Genomic DNA, 16,437 nt, shown 5'->3' on the forward strand with positions numbered 1-16,437 from the left:
GAATCTCTGGGAAGTGGGGGATGGTTAGAGGCAGGTGAAAAATTTGAGAAGACATGTTCAATTTTATAATTTAGTTTTATTTATAAAAACCTAATAAAACTATTATTTTTATAATGGCAATTCCAGAAAACAAAACACAACCACATTGTTTTTGCTGCTGGGTTACAAAGAAAATACAGAGATTCCTAACTGAAGTTTCTACTCCCCTAGTCCTAAGGAATGTGTTAAAATTTCTGGGGAAAGTGTGAATAAGATGTTTATATTTATGAAAAGTTAGCATTGGTTTAAAGGGTTGAGAAACACTGGAGTAGGAAGAAATTGGGTGGCCGTGATGAAGTCAGTGGGAGCTGGTTACAGGGAGTGGACTGGAGGAACAGAGGGCTGGCAGTGCTAACCTGAATTCAGATCTTTCCTAACACCCCATTTAATCAGCCCATATGCCCTGTCTTCAGATATCTGAGATCCACATGCTGCCTATTGCTCATTGATAGAGAACAAAAAAGTGTACTTAGTGTTTACAAAGAATACAGACTCTCATTTCTTTCTGTATACACACAATTAGCAGGGGCCTGATTATTTTTGAAAATCAAATAAAGTTAGCATGTAATTGGTGTAATTATAATGTTAATATCTAAGCTATTTCTTTTTACCTGAAGGTCGAGAAGTGCTTTCAAATCCACATACTGTCTGCTTCCTCCCCCCAGCTCTGGGATAGTTAGAAGAGATTTTGCATTGATTTGAGAAGAAAGCTTTCTTTTGCAAAAGCCCAGGAACACCTTCCAGCTCCTCTAGTGGCACCTATAACATTAATGGAATAAAATTCTTAGGACATCAGGAAAACAGTTCTTCACCTGTAAGTACAAAAACACAGTCTCAAATTAAAGAAAAATAATTATTAGGGCTTTCAGCTCTTTCAGATGATCTATTAATGAGATAATTGAGAACTGCTTGAAAATGTGAACTTCTTTTTTCATTTCAAAATGTGTCAGGTGTTTTATGTTGATGTAGATGCCAAGATGCTGGTATTTCATTTGTAATTCATTTGGGAACTAGCATTGAATGGAAGTTTGAATACCCTATAAGCAATGTCCAGATATTTTGTATATTTCAAGTGTGAACATTTATCCTTGTCTCTTTTACCAGACTAGAAAATGTCTGTATAGCAAATATTTATTTTTTTCAATTGAAGTAACTTAAAATGTTATTCTGAGGAACTTTTCAGAATTGCATGACACCTCTTGGAATAGCTAAAGACCCCTGGGGTGCTGTAATCCAAATAATGAAAATGTTAAAAAAAATAGTATGGTAAAGTAATCTGAAGCAACTAAGGATGAAACGTTACACTTTTGTGGAATGTACACACACATACACACACACACCCCATCTTTTTATCAACAAACACCCACTCCCATGTTCACCTTAAGCCAAAAAATTCATCTTTCCAGAGTTTTAAAACACTGTAACAATATTCTCATTACATAATATTGATCATTTACTTTATAGCATTAAGTATGTTTTTCCAATGTAATTTCCTGGGAGATAACAATAATAACAGTGTCCAAAATTGTATAATCATGAAGAAATGAGGCAAAGAAAAAGTAGTTTGGTTTTTCCTCTAACCAGTTATAAAATAAAGCATTTTAACTGTTTAAAAAAAGGGAAAACCCAGAATTTTTTTTTAAAGGGGGAAAAACAGCATTTTAAGAAAGAAGTGAGGGAAAAGTAGATATAGTGGCTTAAGTGATTAAACTATATTCCTCAGTGATATGATTTTTTTTAAATTTCCTGTGTTAAAGTCTTGACCCAAGAGAGTAGAGATCTGTCTCTCATGAAAAAAAGTTAAGATGATTATTGAAACACAGAATCTTAGCATTAGAATGAAAGTTGGAGATAATCTAGACCAGTGGTTCTCAAAGTGTGGCCTCTAGACCAGCAGCATCAGTATCACCTGAGAACTTGTTAATAATGCAAATTCTTGGGATCCTCTGTAGACCTACTAAATCAGAATCTCTGGAAATGGGACCTAGCAATCTATGTTTTAACAAGTCCTTCATACTAAAGTTTGATAACCACTGATCAATACCATCCTTCCAGCTGCTAATGAATTCCCTACCATGGCAATTCTAACAGAAATTTATCCATGCATGTCATAACATATGCAAAGTAGCACAATCAGAGTCTGGTGATTTATTTGCTCTTTAGTTCAGCCAAATCTGGGTTCTTATCTTACAACTAGGAAAAATTAGGCAGGTGAACACATTGAAAGGTGAAGAGGGCAGAGTTTATTGGTGAAAGGAAAGCTCTCCATAAAAAAGAGGGGTCCTGCACGCAGGTTTCTACCTCACAAATTGAATACCAGGCCACTACACACAAGCTGAAGAGGCCATGTCCCTTCCCTGCATAAGGTGCGGATTCCTGGTGGCTCCACCCCATTCTTCCAGTGTTCATGTGGGCCCTTAGTCTGAGCCACTCCACATTGATTTATTTCTCTTACTGCACATGTGTTAAGGGACAGAAGTTTTCACCGTAGGTATGGTTAGGCAAGCCCCCTGTGCACAATGACCTGGAGGGTCGGAGGTTCTCTGGGTACTCTTCCTTATCTGCCTAGGCATTTGGCTGTCTCTATCATTCCCCCGTCTGAAGAAGTACATCTAACAGCCGTTAGAATAAGGATAAGGACGATGATTGATCTTAACTGCTTTCTGCTGCCTCTATCATTCCCCCATCTAAAGAAGTACATCTAACAGCCGTTAGAATAAGGATAAGGATGACGATTGATCTTAATTGCGTTCTGCTGACAGGGGGTGCTGTTTTTGAATAACATCAGTCAGCTCTCCCTCAGAGGCCTATCTAAGGGTCCCTGGTGAAAGGGGGCCATCATTTGAGCCTCTGGTTGCATGATTGTTTGGAGTTCAATGGCCTAAAGGCAAGAAGAGACACCAGGTTATTAGAAGACATGTATCAAAACAAAACAAAAGGTAAAGGTAAGGACAGCTCAAAAATTCCAAGGCTACCAGCATGCCCAGGTAACTGGTGGCTATAGTTTTGCCTGCTAAGATTTGGGTGCATGGGGCTTGGCTTTGGTGAGCTCCCTTGGTCTTATTTTCCCAAAACAAGAAACCTCCAGGTTATGGGCACCCCATTCACCTCCATCACCTGGCAGGAATTGCAGGATAATTGCCCAGAACTAGAATATTGATCCAGATTTTTATACTACCCATCTCTTTTTGTTTCTTCTGGGCTGCAGTTGGAGATTGCTGGTTGGTTCACGGGAATAAGCAGGGTTAGTTTAAAATGTAGGTGAAAAACTTAACAACAACTAATGAGTCTACAATTTAATGACAAATGCATAGTAAGTCTTGAAACATAATTTCTCAGTCCTCATTTTTGTTAAAAACAAATTATAATAGTACTGAGTTGTTTGCAAAATAAACTTTAGTCTTATACTTGGCCTTATTACTTGCATAAAGTGCAGCAAGAATAATTACTTTTACAGTCTTTTAAAATTGGCTTTGATAGAACTTTGTTCCACAAGGAATCTCAGATAGGACTTTTAAAAACCAAGACCAGCCAGGGGTTTGTACCCTCAAATTCCTATGAGTTGAGTGAATTATTCTCCTGTTGGGATCCCAAGAATATGCAGTTTTGGGGCCTATTAGAAAGTGACATTCTTCACTCACTACAGATTAATAACCTTGTACGGGGACTGTGTAGACAAGGTATGAGGCCGGTTTCCCCAAGGGGCTTTTATCAGCTTTGCAAGTCGAACTTGATTCCTTAAAGGGAAGTATACCCTTCCAGTCAAAGCCTTGGTAAAACAACCAGCTTCTCCAATTGCATCCTATTGCAAAAGAAAATAGATTCTTATTGCACTGATGAAAATAACTATATTGTCATAAGAATACTCACAGATAGTTTCCAAATTCTATAGGAACCATGCAAAGAGAAACAAACATGCTCCAAATTTTGTTCACAGGAGTCTACCTTACTCAATTATTAAAGACTGTAAATAGCTCAAAATAAAAGTTTCCTTGACTCTGAAAAACAAAACAAAGATCAGCAATGTTTTAAGCAAAAGTTTTAAAAAAGATTACTTCAGTTTTCTATTAGTTTAGTCAATTCAGTTAACTCTTGTATTGATATTTCTAAACATTTCAGTTCTTCATGAGTCCTGTATGTTTTTCCTTTATTCCAATGTCACAATTTACAAAGTTATCAGAAACCTGCATTTGAGAGCACCTGTCAAAGTTCTATAGCTTATTATAAACCACTTTTAAAGAGGATCAAAACAGGACAACAATTGTCTATGGATAACAAAATTTCCAGGGTAGTTACAGTCAAAAACATTATTGACAAAGAAATTTGGTTATCTCTGTATGACCAAATATAACAACCTTAATTGTGACTGATAACAAATACTCAGACATTAGAATTTTTTAAATCCTGTACTATTTTGGAACAGATATTATTATTATTCACTAAAATATAACCTGAAGATTAAACATCATTTTGGCAATCCCATATACCTAAAGACATCAGGTAATCCTTTTTACCCTCTTTGGATGCTTCAAGGGCCCTCTGTAGCATCCAAAAACTAGGGGTCAGGAAGGACAACCTTGAAGCCAAAATTTGATTTTGGGAAGCCTATTAAATATGTTAGTGGTTTAAAACACTTGATGCTATGAAACAGAATTCCAGATTACCATCAGTTAGTTATTTTGCCAAAATAGTGTCACAAAAATTTTTAAACCAGGTAAAAACCTTTGCTCATTAAGAGGGAAGACTTAGCTTTTCCAAACAATTTGTCTCCTGTCTTCTCTTTCATTTCCTTAGGAGTCTATCTGCAAGGCAAATGTAAATCTTTCATTATTCTTTACTATTACATTAAAATCTTGTATGAGTGAGAGAAAGTCAACTTTTACCCTTACATTAGTTTACTATTAGTGTCAACCCAATTTTCTAAATGAAACCTTATGGACAATTCTATCCAGTCTTAACCAGTTTGACCATTAGGTGAGATTCATATAAATCTTTTATAACCCTTTACAAATTTTGCTAAAGGGCAGATTAGTAACTTAAAAAAACCTTATTGTGCTTTTATTTCAATGATCAATTTACAAAGAAACCATATAATACCCTTTTGAATTTAGTAAATGTTCACACATAGAATTTCTTTTGCAAAATTAATTTTTAGAAACTTTCCATAACTTTTTTAAACCTTTAGCTTCCTCTTACCTAATTTAAAACAATCCTTTTACCCTAGGCAAAAATTTACATTTCCATGCCGTCCTATAATCTTTTACTAAAAACACATTTTACTGTTCTTACACACTTTGCATGTAAATCTATTTTCAGCAGTCTCAATTACATATTATAATGGTACCTCTTACCAATTTTTAACTTTAATGTAAGATTTGGCAAGTTGTTTTAGTTATGCACTAGGCATCAATAAATTCTGACTTCTTCCAACATAGTTAAGGGTATGGTTAATTCCATATGTACCCAGGCCTTACCAACTGTGAGGCTGGCAAGTGGGACAGTCCTCAACAGCTAAATAAGCAATTTATAACCTTAAAACATTTAGCAAACCTAGTATCTGACCTGTATAATTTAGACCACCTATTTACATTTTAACAACATTTGCATTTTACCAATAATCATTAAGACTGTTTTTATTTCTCAAAGATTAAAGTCATATGAAGTAAAAGGTGCTACAGCTTTTATTTTTCCCTCACAAAATATTTGATATAATCACTTATTTTTCTTTAGGACAATTAATTAGAGCTTTTTTTTTATTATAGACATCACACACAACACCTATATAACTACACAGATAGAAGATCCAGTAGCTATAAAATTTTTTGTTTGCCAATCTCCTAATTGAATTATTGGTCTCTGGATGGGGCCCTTTAAGAGCAGGACTAGGAAAGCATGCAATTTCTATGGCCTAATAAACAGGCATAGCTGGCAGACAAAAACAGATTTTAAGAGGGATCTATCTGCCTCTAATTCCTGGGGTTCCATAAAGAAAACAGAGGTTTCTTCTAAAATAGAATCTGTGGCACCTTTTCTGTTTTTCCCATGGAGTCCTATGGCATTATAAGTTATTGTAGGGCCTACTATGCGTGCATTGACTGGCAAAACAAAGAGGAGAAAAGCAATTCAGTCGACTGACAAAAAACCTTTTTCCAGCAAAACAAGATCCAAGAAGAGAAAAACAAGGCCTTTTAAATATACCTATAACTTGGATATTCACTTTTAATTAAGTTTCACGCTCTTTAAGAATTTTAAATTTTGAAATTTAAATTCTTTTTAAATTCCTTATTAACTTTGGCAATACCAAGCAGTCAATATTTCTGGCTTTTGAACTTTACCAAAAGTGACCTCACAAGTGAAACCAACAAGCCTCAATTAAGACACACAAAGCATACCAGATTGGCTAGAGCTTAAGACCAACCTCATAAATTGTTTTTCATTAATCAAAACTTTACAGAGAATATAAAGAGTGATCCTTATCATTACTTGTACAAGTTTGCACAGAGAGAGAGAAGATAAAAGTCCAACTAGTTAAAAAAAAAAATTTTTTTTTTACCCTTTTGCCAGCATGTCAGGCTTCTGGATTCCCTTCCCCTGACCTCAATTCTAAGCCAACCAGTTTAAGGTTTGGGAAATCCGTTTTTCTCAGTTTGGAGGATGCATCTGAGGGGAGTGTCCTGGAATACAGAAACACAATTATCCATCTGTGAAGAGAGGATCATGGAGGAAAAAGGGACAAAGAAGGTTTTTGTTTTCAAAGGAGCCCCAGGGGTTCAGGATGCATTCAAATGGGGGACAGACTGAACATGAATGGCTACTCATCTAGAGAGAGGGGAGCTAAGCATCTCTGGTTCCTTTATCTTCCTAGCAAATACCAAGGGTACATGAGGGAGAGAAGGAGAAAGCATCTTCTTTCCTTTTTTCATCCTTATATTCCCGAGTCCCAGCAACCTCAACAGGGTGCTGCCCATGGGTGCCAATATGGCTTTCACCCATGCTAATGTTGGGGGAGGCTAGGAGGTGGGAATATCTGCTCTTACCCATGTGCTGCCTTTCCCTCTGGTGTCAGTAGCCTTTGAGTTCTCTAGACCTCACTTATGCCATGGATACTAGCATGACCTTTATCCATTAAATGGAAGGCTTGGCTTAATTGGCAAGAATTAGTCATGCTCATTTGTGCTGTGCCTTTTAACTTCTATTGTCATCTGCCTCTGGATCCCTCAGATTTTTTCTTTCCCAGGGCTTTGACTGAAGCTTGGAATTCAGTTGGAACAAAAGAACTGCCTCAGGGAGTGCATAGACTCATCAAGCCCCAGGTGTCCCTCGCCAGACTGGCTGTTGCCTCCTTATCATAAGCCAAATGCTAAGGTGAAACTGAGGCACTGGGTCCTTCTCAAACAAGGGAGGGGAAACAAGTGTCCTGTGAATTGAGGTCCTAGTCTGATGCCTTTCAAGAAAGGAAAACTCCTTGCTTATAAGTTAACTCCTGACAGGGTGGAGAAAAGAAAAAAAGGCTTAAGTGTGGGGCTGTGTTAAGTGCTGACAGAGTGCAGAAAAGGAAAAAAAAGCAAAAGTCCTGGGTGGGGAAGATGCCTGGGGGAAGAACCTCTTATTCTTATGCAAATTGATTTCTCCAACAGGGAGAAAAAATTTTAATTGCTGTCAGACTGAGTTGGACCCTTCAGTTTATAGAATAAACTTATATTTTATAGAATAAAATATGCTATATTTTTTAGTACTTCTTGATAAATGCATGAAAAAACATATTTGAAATGTTAATAGAATGAATTTACATTTTTTTAGTGGACTCATCTTAACTATAGTTTTTCAATATATTATTTTCTCATAGACCTGTTCTATAGGTTTCTGGGGGGGTTGATGTTTAGGGGGTTGTAATTTCTGAGATTACCATTGCTTAGCCTTTTGACTAAGGTTTTTGACTAAGACTGAGGGCACTTTCCCATCTCCAGTCTTCTGGAGACGTTTTCCAATACTCCATGATTTCTCCACTGTGACTAATAGTGACTCGTAAGTGGTTACCTAAGGCTGCAATATCATTTTCTGGGTCTGAGAACTTGACTTTATTCAAAGAATTTACAGGGTGTTTTATTCTTCCATCTCTTGTCTTGATTTTCAGTTTTCCCTTAATCATATTTCGCCATTCCTAATTTAGAAAAAAATATTCAATTTTCTGGAAAAGGTAGTCACAAAGTAACCTGGTAATTACCTCTGTTATCTGTAAGCCATAATCCATCTTACATAAGACATAGCAAAGTGGTATTGCTTAGTGGTTAGGAGCTCAGGCTTGAGGTCAGATTAAAAAGGGGATTGTTGAAGTCTTTGAGAAACTGTATTTGGAACCAAATAAGAAATAGAGCCCATAAAGTTGAGGCTGATGGGAAACAAACATATCTGCATGACTGATAGAGCTGATGTTGGAGTATTTGACATGTCTGGGAGCTAGTGAGCTGGAGCTGCACCCCAGGATTTGACAGACCTTCCCAGACAGTCACAGGCATCTCTAGGCTATTGCAGATCTTCTCCCAGGAGGCAAGGCCTTAACCTCTAAGTTATCTCAAGGTTGAGAGCATCTAAGGACATGTGCTTGCTGGGGCACCTCTCTCTCAAGAGAGAAGGAGGAAGGGGCTGGTTAGTATAAATTCTCCTTCCAAACTTATCAATCAGGTATTTGCTCCTTTATCATCACAGTAGAAGGATGAGAGAGATGAAGAAGGCCAGGTTAAAGGATGTTCCTCCATATGAAAGGAGATACGAGTAGGGAACAGAAGTTCTTGTTTGAAATCTCTGCTTCACTATTTACACATTAAATGATATCACAGAAGCTACATTGCCTCTTTTCCCCTTAATTTTCTCCTCTATAAAATAAAGGAAATAATAATATATACTTCATGGTTTGCACAACTTGACATTTATCAAGTGTTGTTATTTTTAGGCTGATAACTTTTTTCTCTTTCTTAATTCAAGTCTCTGCTTACTTTGATTTTTCACTTCCCTGACACTATTCTGAACAGTTTGCACTGCTGTTTGCTCTTGCCTTTGCTTTTCCTTGCTTTCCTCCATCTTTGACTTAGGTCTTTTAAAATCCTGGGCTTGTTAGGGAGCTGCCTGTACAGCCATGCCAGCTTCTCCTGATGTCCATCCCTCGCATCCCACAACTTCATCTCTTTGAGTTGTTTTAAAATATGGTCAGAATTTCATTTCTCAGGATCTTTGATCTTCATGAGTCATTTTTGTCCTTTGTGCCTCTGGCTGTTGGGATATACTGATTCTCCCTAGAACTTTCTGAAGTTGGTCTGTAATGTATGTCCAGAAATGTCCAGCACTGCACTCTCTTATTTTTGTGAACTCCAAGATGACATGGCCACTTTTCCCTGTTTCTGTCACTCCCATGGTGTCACCAAGTCCTTCTTTGTGGATCAAATGAAGTCCAGAGAGGCACTTCATGTATTTTCCTGCTTTACGACATTTTGCTTGAGGTCTTGGAATTTAAGTTAATAATTCTGGGTGGAAGTAATTTATATGGCCTTGAGCTGTATTATGTCAAACATTCACTCATTCTTTAGATTTTTGTCATGTTTCTTCTCTTTATCTTGCCTGTCATTATAGGTACCTCATAATTCATTTCCCTAAAACTCCCACAGGTATCTCATAATTCATTTCCATATTTGTCTTACTTTAATAGCTTGGTTTTCAAATTAATAAGTACTTTATGTACTAAAAGATCTGAATTTTATGGTAATAGGCTTAGTACTTGCCAACAGTTGAATGATTCATAAAAACTCTTAAATGTTAAACATCTTTTGTGGTTCATACTTGCAAAAATTTATATTTTTTCTAAAGTAAATATTCTTAGAAGGTAACACCATTAAGAAAAGAAAACTGTTTATTGGCAAGAAAAAATGGATAAAAAATGTTTTCAAGCTAAATAGATAATAACACTCAAGAACATTATTAATGTACTAAATTAACATTTGCTTATATCTTTTTTTTCAGTGTTTTGAATAGTCACTAATAATTATGGCAAAGACCATGTTATATATACTTAGCAACTAAGTATGAGATTATATAATGAAAGGTCTATTACTGTAATACATGTGTAACATTGAACACAGATTTAAAATAATACCATACTCTAACCTGGTTGTTGCTATCCTTTGGGGTGGGGATAGCAGAGTAATAGTTCATTGAAAATAATGATAAACTCTCTCCCCAGAAAAGGCATGTATGAAATTACACATAAAAATTTTCACAAAATTCTAGCTCTTCCAAAAATCACTTGAGTGGTTACTATGTGCCAGGTACTTAGCTTATGTGTGTTGGTATTTTATTATTTGAGAAATTGGACTATTAATCTGTGGGATTCAAACTGTGTACAAAAAAATTAGCTGGTTAGTTTTATACTTTACATTTGCATAATCATTTAACATACACCAGACACAGCTATTTGAGAGTAGACATGGGGATAATGAAAATGTCTAAACAATTTAAATTACTCAGTTTTGTTACTGGTTTTATTGTTCCTTTTGCCAGACTACAAAACTTTCACAGGTGGCAAGAATTTGGATGATTTAAAGGTCTCAGCTCATCTATCGACTGGATACTCAACTTAGTAAAAAGAACTGATTGGAATGGAAATCGACTAGGCAAGTTGCCACTATGCCTGGTCACCAGTGAATTTAGAAGGTTTTATAGCATGCTATATCCTATAAGCCTCCCACTTCCCTGTCTTCCTCCCTGCCTCTCTTCTCCACTATTTTAATTATTAAAAAGTCTCCCAGGAAGCTATTCACTTGCTAGGTGGGGGAGTCCATTCCAGAAGTCTTTGTGTATAGAAGAAGATGTATACTGCTTTGATCCCTCAGCATCTTGCAAGATTGGGGAAGGTGACCAGGCAGGGCATGAGAGGGTTAAAATAAGTGAGCTCACACAGGGCTGCCAGGGATCTGGAACTGGCTGAGTAGGATGGGGAGAAGGAAAGATGCCACAGCTAGCAGGAAACAAAGTCTCCCCTGCTCTCTCATTGAAGAGAGGAACATCTGAGGTCCCAGAGCCTTGAGGTAGGGTGTGGGTGAAAAGCTCACTCTGTGTTAACTGGCAGATCTCTGCATTAAATACATTGAGGGCAGATATTAGCAAAGGCCATGTCACCCAATTTCTCAGAAGTTCCATCATTTCCTCCAACATCAGCCAGTGATTTCATAATTAGACACTCCATTCCCCAGACTGCTTGGGAGATATCCATAGATCTCACTTAGAGGGTAGTACTTAACTTAGAGGCACCCCCCGTCTGGGACATTCTCTGGCACTTGCTGCTGGAAAAGGATTTCTACAAGTGGCATCTTTTGGACCAGTAGAATAATCAGTAAATTGGAACAACATTTTAATGTTATTGTAGTTGCTGTTTCTCCTAGTACACAGAGATGTCTTGAAAAAGTCAGGAAATAGCCCTTCTTATTTCTGTCAAGGAAAGTCAAGTCATTTCCCTGGTACAAGGGTGTATCAGGAGCTTGTGTGCTTTATTATGTCTTCCCCTTTTGGTACTTCTTGGTTTGTGAACTGGAAGGTGAGTAGAAGTTAAGCAATTTTGCAAAGAAATCAATCCTTGGGAGAACTGGAATGAAGACTATGATCACTTGCCTTTTGAGGTCATTACAAGATATGTTCTGTTGGGCTGGAATATTCCTGCCTGAGATTTGCTACCAGAAGATGACACAAAGGGCCTCTTGCAGGGATGCTTCAGGTAGTGAAGCGAGTGTGGCATAATGCACTTGCACTGGGGTGTTCTGGGGTGGAAGCCCGGCTGCCCAATCCTGCATCTACAGAGGGCAAAATACTGCAGCCAAGTGTTGCCATTTCTCCCCCATCAGACTGGCAAAAATTAAAAAGTGTAGGACAGCGTATTTTGTTGGCAAAGCTGTGGGAAAACAAGAGCTCTTATCCATTGCTGGTAAGAATGCCAACTAGTATAATTATAATAATTTAGAAGAGAATTTGGCAATAGCAATTAAATTACATACTCATGTACCTTTTGAGCCAAGAATCTCACTTCTGTTAATTTCACCTGAAGAAACACTTCCAGCAAAACAAAACTGCATTATTTTAAGGAAACCCTAGGGCTAACACAGTCTGTAGACCACCAGCAACATCACTGCAGCAGGTCACAAAGACACTGGAATTGCAGAGGCACCTTTTCAGAAATGTCATCTGACCTTTGCCCAAAACACAGCAGCAAATATCTGGCACATAATTGGACTTCCTGAATTTATCTTCACCTAGTGTTTGGAAGCATGACCAGAATATTTAGGTTTGATTAACAGCAAACTTGCCCCTACTCCCCTACAACAGAGTGCTTAGATAATCTAGGAAAAGTAATAACAAATGAATCAAATGACCAATTTTAATATTAAAAAGAAGCTCATTGAAACATACCGGCAGGATGTGGTGGCTCATGCCTGTAATTCCTTGGGAGGCTGAGGTGGGTGGACCACCTGAGGTCAGGAGTTCAAGACCAGCCTGGCCAACATGGTAAAACCCCATCTCTAATAAAAATACAAAAAAATTTAGTTGGGCATAATGGTGGGCGCCTGTAATCCCAGCTACTCAGGAGGCTGAGGCAGGAGAATCGCTGGAACCCGGGAGGCGGAGGTTGCAGTCAGCCAAGATCATGCCGTTGCACTCCAGCCTGGGCAACAAGAGCGAAACTCCATCTAAAAATAAATAAATAAATAAAAAGAAAAGAAAAGAAACATACCATTAACCTCTACAATTAAGCACTGAGGAACTGGCACATGAATAGACAAACATACCAGTATTAGAATAGAAAGTTAAGACATAGACCCAAGTACACATGGAAATTTAATATATGGTAAAGGTAGCATCTCAAATCACTGGGGCAAAGATGAACTTTTTAGCCCATTACCTTAATAATATTGCTGGGACAACTGATAAAAGTATATCTTTGTATCACATCAAACACAGGAACAAGCTCCAAAAGGATTGGAGACCTACATGTAAAAAATATAAAGCCATACAAACGCTACAGAAAAAAAAAAATGAGTAAATTTCTCTATAGCATGTAGAAAGGAAAACTTTCTATGACCTAAAATCCAGTTGTAATTTTAAAAAATCAATAACTTGGATTTCAAAAAAAGCTTTAAAAAAAACTACATGGCAAGAAAAAACCTACCTATAAACAAAGTCAAAAGTTCTCTGACAAACTGGGAGAAAATATTTGCAACAGAACACAAAAAGCTGATATCCCTGATATATAAAGAACTGTTCAAAATTGAGGCAAAAAAGACTAAAAACTTTCTTAAATTAATGGGCAAAATACATAGTCAATTTACATAAACAAAATATGTACACATGGCCTGATACGGTTTGGATGTTTGTCTCTTCCAAATCTCACATTGAAACGTGATCCCCAGTGTTGGAGGTGGGCCCTGGTGGGAGGTGACTGGATCACAGAGGTGGATCCCTCATGAATGGCTTAGAAGCATCCCCTTGGTGATGAGTGAGTTCTTGCTCAGTCAGTTCATGTGAAATCCAAGTGTTTAAAAGATGCTGGGATCTCTTCCTTCTCTCTCTCTCGCTTCTGCCATTGCCATGTGACATGATGTCTCACCATCACCTTCTATCATGATTATAAGCTTCCTGAGGCCCTTACCTCAGAAAACTGAGCAGATATTGGTGCAATGCTTGTACAGTCTGCAGAACCACAAACCAATTAATCCTCATTTTAAAATAAATTACCCACCTTAGGTATTCCTATATAGCAATACAAAGATGGCCTAAAATGTGGCCTTTAAACTTGGGAGAAGATATTCAATCTTATTCATAATTAAGAAAAAAGACAATGATGACACAGATACCATTTATGACCAATCAGACTGACAAAAACTAAAATGTGTTATAATACATTCTGTTGGGACAACTGTGACAAGACAGGTACGCTCATACATTTTTAGTGGGAGTACAAATGAGTACAATCCTTTTCCAAGGAAATGTGGAAATTTATAACAAAACTACACATAAATTCATTAATACCTTTTGACCTAGCATTCCCATTTTCAGAAAATTATCCTTAGGATACACTTTTTACAATACAAAAACACATTGCAACATTGTTTGTAACTGAAAAATAGTTGAACTACACAAAAAGCTCATACATGGGAGAATGGTTATGTAGACTTGTTACATCCACAAAATGGAGTGCTGAGCAGCTATAGAAAAGGAAGAGGGAGATCTCTATCAACTGATATGAAATGATTTTTAGAATATATTAAGTAGAATAATCAAATTGAAAAAACAAAATATGCTACCTTTTGTGTAACAAAAAAAAAAGGGAATAAGAAAGGTATAGTGGGATAGAGTGGTGGGAATAGGATAGAAGGACTTGGAGAAGTCCTTTCTTTGAAAGACCTTTTTACATGAATCTAACATTCAGAACCATATTAATATTTCATTTCCTCAAAAAAAGGAAATACACACACACACATCAAAAATCGAATGACATGGCAACTCTAAATAGAGACAGAATAAAATGATCCTACTTTATTTCAAAGGAATAACACAACTACCTTGTAGTATGAGTGAAAGGTAGTTAGAAAGTAATCCAAGTAATTTTTGAAAATTTACCATGAAATAATTTACCATAAAAGACACAGGAAGAAATAGAAAGCCTGAACAATACTACGACAAATAATGAAATTGTGTAATTCAAAGACATTTCACAAAGAAATATCTGGGCTGAAATGGCTTCACCAGGCAGTTTCTCCAGATATTTAAGGAAGAAATAACACCAACCCTACCAAACTCTCCCAGCAAATTGAAAAAGAGTGAACACTTCCTACTTTTCCTATTAGGTCAGTATCACCTTAATAACAAAACTTGACAAAGATGTTACAGGAAAGCGATATATAAGGGGGGGGGCGGAGCAAGATGGCCGAATAGGAACAGCTCCAGTCTACAACTCCCAGCGCGAGCGACACAGAAGACCGGTGATTTCTGCATTTTCAACTGAGGTACTGGGTTCATCTCACTGGCGAGTGCCGGATGATCGGTGCTGGTCAGCTGCTGCAGCCCAACCAGCGAGAGCTGAAGCAGGGCGAGGCATTGCCTCACCTGGGAAGCGCAAGGGGGAAGGGAATCCCTTTTCCTAGCCAGGGGAACTGAGACACACAACACCTGGAAAATCGGGTAACTCCCACCCCAATACTGCGCTTTAAGCAAACAGGCACACCAGGAGATCATATCCCACACCTGGCCGGGAGGGTCCCACACCCACGGAGCCTCCCTCATTGCTAGCACAGCAGTCTGTGATCTACCGGCAAAGCAGCAGCGAGGCTGGGCGAGGGGCGCCCGCCATTGCTGAGGCTTAAGTAGGTAAACAAAGCTACTGGGAAGCTCGAACTGGGTGGAGCTCACAGCAGCTCAAGGAAACCTGCCTGTCTCTGTAGACTCCACCTCTGAGGACAGGGCACAGTAAACAATAACAAACACAGCAGAAACCTCAGCAGACGCAAACGACTCTGTCTGACAGCTTTGAAGAGAGCAGTGGATCTCCCAACACGGAGGTTGAGATCTGAGAAGGGACAGACTCCCTGCTCAAGTGGGTCCCTGACCCCTGAGTAGCCTAACTGGGAGACATCCCCCACTAGGGGCAGTCTGACACCCCACACCTCACAGGGTGGAGTACACCCCTGAGAGGAAGCTTCCAAAGCAAGAATCAGACAGGTACACTCGCTGTTCAGAAATATTCTATCTTCTGCAGCGTCTGCTGCTGATACCCAGGCAAACAGGGTCTGGAGTGGACCTCAAGCAATCTCCAACAGACCTACAGCTGAGGGTCCTGACTGTTAGAAAGAAAACTATGAAACAGGAAGGACACCTACACCAAAACCCCATCAGTACATCACCATCATCAAAGACCAGAGGCAGATAAAACCACAAAGATGGGGAAAAAGCAGGGCAGAAAAGCTGGAAATTCAAAAAATAAGAGTGCATCTCCCCCGGCAAAGGAGCGCAGCTCATCGCCAGCAACGGATCAAAGCTGGATGCAGAATGACTTTGACGAGATGAGAGAAGAAGGCTTCAGTCCATCAAATTTCTCAGAGCTAAAGGAGGAATTACGTACCCAGTGCAAAGAAACTAAAAATCTTGAAAAAAAAAAGTGGAAGAATTGATGGCTAGAGTAATTAATGCAGAGAAGGTCATAAACGAAATGAAAGAGATGAAAACCATGACACGAGAAATACGTGACAAATGCACAAGCTTCAGTAACCGACTCGATCAACTGGAAGAAAGAGTATCTGCGATTGAGGATCAAATGAATGAAATGAAGCGAGAAGAGAAACCAAAAGAAAAAAGAAGAAAAAGAAA

General features: G+C 38.2%; 1 long non-coding RNA gene across 1 annotated transcript; it reads left to right on the forward strand.

Moving 5' to 3' along the window:
* Window positions 1-721: 721 nt before the first annotated feature.
* LOC139363360 (uncharacterized) lies at window positions 722-11,581 on the forward strand. Its single transcript, XR_011623592.1, has 3 exons — window positions 722-853; window positions 2,802-2,984; window positions 10,588-11,581. It is a non-coding gene; the product is annotated as an uncharacterized lncRNA (long non-coding RNA).
* The last annotated feature ends 4,856 nt before the right edge of the window (window positions 11,582-16,437 follow it).

Source organism: Macaca nemestrina, chromosome 5 (assembly GCF_043159975.1).
Source record: "Macaca nemestrina isolate mMacNem1 chromosome 5, mMacNem.hap1, whole genome shotgun sequence".
NCBI lineage: Eukaryota > Metazoa > Chordata > Mammalia > Primates > Cercopithecidae > Macaca > Macaca nemestrina.